A 3,545-nucleotide genomic window follows, 5' to 3' on the forward strand; every position below is an offset into this window, starting at 1 on the left:
GACAAGGTGAATGAGCTGGAGGTGGAGCGGGACGAGCTGAAGGAGTAGGCCCTGAAGCTGTCCCAGGAGAAGGACACGCTCAATAGTGCCCTGGCGGAGGTGCAGGGCGCGGTCGTTAGCAGGGCCGGGGAGCTCTCCGAGGCCAACAACTCCATCAAAGACCTCAAGATGAAGCTGGAGGGTCTCGAGAAGATGCTGTCGGAGGCCAAGGCCCGGGAGGGGAGCTTGACCAAAAACCTGGAGACCGAGAAGCAGCTACAGGAAAACGAGGCCCTGAACTTCAAGGAGCACCTGGAGGGCGAGAGCCGCTGGCTCGATCGCCTTGCCACCGTCGCCAACCAACCGCCACGCAGCTGGCCACCATGGGGATGTCGGACGTGAGGTACGCCCCAGAGCGGAGTGTGAGCGCTACTGCAGCCCAACCCTGTTCTTTGAGAGTGTCGTCGGTGCTTTAGAGCGGCTTCATGCCAATCGGGTGGCCTCGCTGGTTGACGAGGCCAGGAGGCTTTGCGAGGGCGCCATGACCCACCAACTTAGTAGGCCCACAAGTCAGCCACCCACCAAGGTGGGTGCCAACTAGCAGGGGGAGTATTCATTTTTTGTGTGTAATTAGGCGACACTTCCGGTGGGTCCGAGCTGACAGCGGGGGGAACGTTTTTATTTTTGCGAAATACGGTGGCCCGTCCGGTGGGTCCCATCAGTCAGGGGGGACATTTTTTCTCCAAATACGATGGTCCGTCCGGTGGGTCCCTACTGTCAGGTGGAGGAATAATTATGTTCCACGTAATAAGGAGGCAGTTCCTTGCGGCTGCCGTGGACCCAGCTGTCAGCCTCTCCATGTACAGTACTCTTCCGATGGAAGTCATTCCTTGACCACGCCGCGCCAAGAGCACCAGGGCGGTGGATGACGGCGAGGCCTAGGAAGGGGACGACGCGGAGCCGGGGAAGATGCGGCAGTGGATGCCCACGCGTAAAGGAGTATGAGGGTTCACTGGTTCGCTGCGGTGTGATGCTGCCGTCGCCACAGAATAACAGGGGGTGTGGGTGAGTAGGGGGATGGCCTGGCCAACGATGGGAGTAGTAGGGGGCGGTGAGGCCTCCGCCACATCGCAGCCGGCCACGGGAGGCAGGAGCACGAGGCACGACCGGCTTTGGTTTGGGCGGCTAGACCAAGAAGACCAGAGGTTGAAGTAACACTACGGCCGTTGGACGGACATTGTACGGTCACTGGAGCTAGAATCGTGCATATTGACTAAGTTGACAAAGCCCTCCGTCCCCGTCAACTTAGTAGGCCCACAAGTCAGCATGCCACTATACTGGGTACCAGCTAGGAGGGGGAATATTTTTTTGCGTAATAAGGACTGTCGGTGTACAAAAATAGGGGCGCATCTTTGAACCACTTTTCCTGTGCATGGGCAGTCAGAGCCGCACCCGCGGCCACACCAAGCAGAACGAGGGAGGTGAGCCAAGGTAAGATCGAAGCCCAAGACAATCAAAGCAATGCGATGGCCAAGACAACAAAGAGTAGAGGGACGAAGCAGGTTCCCCCGACAAGACCCTTGCCGGGTGGCCTCAGCGGCCCCGGCAAGACTCTTGCCGGGACAGCTCACCCCGCGCCAACAGAGTGAGCCACCCTTGAGCCCACAACCCCCGGTACCATCCTCAGCATGGGGCCAGGGCCGGTGAAGGTGGCATATGGATCTTTGTGAAGACATATTCAAGATCATTTTAGAAGACGACGATCCTCAGCAAGATCCCTGCCAAGGAAGGCAACTAGACCCCCGGCAAGATCCTTGCCGGGGACGACAACACGCCATGTCGAGACCCTTGCCGGGCCACCCGGCAAGGCCCTCGCCAAAGACGCCGGCAAGACCACCGCCAAGCCCACGTCAACCAAGTTCCAACCGCCGTTCACATGCAGCTGCCAGCCCAACCGGCTGGGCGGGCACCTGCATGGCAACATGCTGCTCCCATGCCAACTCATCAAATGCCTGCGTGGCGGCATGCAGATCTTCGTGAAGGCTCCACCACTGTGCCAACTCAGCTGCTTGCCTGCCTATATGGCACTGCACGCATCCCTGGCCGAGGCGCGTGTCAAAGCGAGGAGGAGCGGGGATGGACGGGTCGGGCCTCACCCCCGTCACCGATAAAGCAAGAGGACACCTAAGCGGTGCATTAAATGCACTTTGTCCTATAATACGATGGATAACCTCGTGCCACTGTAGACCTCTCCACCTACTGTGTGCCACTGTGGCAACCCCTTTTTCCTATAATAGGAGGCCCGAGGCGACAAGGAGAGGGATTCAGCTCTTTGGAACGACACGCTGACCACAGCTAGTTCGAGAGCTCCAGAACTCTCAGAAATACACCCACCAAAGCAGGACTAGGGTTTTACGCATCCTTGCGGTCCGAACCTGGGTAAACGATCCTCATGCTGTCTACTAGCCCTGGTCTCCTCGCAACCCTGTGCCCCGGCAACCATAGTAGGGATTCTTGTGATCCCATAGGTGTCGTTTCACACTGACATCTTTTGGCGTGCCAAGTAGGGGGCGCAATTGTGAGAATCTGGTCTAGTAGTTAGCCTAGCAGTTCTTTGTCACCATGTCCCCTAAGAAGAAGACGGCCATGGCGGTCGATTTGTTGGGGGCCGAGCGACCCGTGCCGGTGCGGATGAGCAGCGGACCAGTCGCAGACAGGACCAGGGCCGCACCTGCGAGCACTAGCATCGCCCAGGCAGTCGGAGCCTGGCGAGCGGCGTCGTTCGCGCGGCAGACGACCGGCTACACATCGCCGGATCCAAAGACGGAGCTGGGCCCCCCGCAGGCGGCGCGGGGCCCTCCAGGGGCGTCGCTGTGCCGACTCCGGGCGGCGCGGCGACCTCCGGGACGCCTACACCGGCGACCACCACGCGTTCTTCCCATGGTGTGCGCGCCGAGCAGTGTCACCACAATGGTGACCCAGGGCACCACCATAGGAAGAGCCCTGTGCGTCATCGACAAAATGAGGGAGGTCAGCATGCTCGCCGAAGCACTGGCGAAAATGGCACGCAGCTGCCGGGTCATGACAGAGCTCCTTCTAACGTAGTTAGAAGTCGAAGCGCGCCGCGATCCACGTAGCTGTCGCCGCCGCCCATGCCAGCGGAAGCTTTGGCACGCGCACAGCTGCTCCTCGACTTCCCTCCTACTGCGGAGAAGCTCGACGAGTGGAGGGCCACCATCCGGAGCCTCGTCGCCGTCGCAAACAAAGACGATCCGTTACCGACGGGGCCCTCGGGCCGACGCTCCACCGAGCCACCACATGCTGGCGCTGGGAGGACTAGGGGAGTTGCGGCCACCATGCACTCTCCTCTTCCTCGCCAGCCGCCGCGGACGTTGGCCCATCACAACGATGCTTATGATAATATCTCCATAGCATCCTCCGACCCTCGGACGCTCCGCGATCAACGCCAGGTCCTTTGAGAGCGAGCTCATGAAGACGCTCGAACCACCATCGAGCACCGGTGTGAAACACGCCACTGGTCGGACAAGAGGGCGGGACCCGCTATG

The sequence above is a fragment of the Triticum urartu genome, chromosome 6A, assembly GCF_056163025.1.
Source record: "Triticum urartu cultivar PI428250 chromosome 6A, HENAU_Tu73, whole genome shotgun sequence".
In the NCBI taxonomy this organism is placed as follows: Eukaryota; Viridiplantae; Streptophyta; class Magnoliopsida; order Poales; family Poaceae; genus Triticum; species Triticum urartu.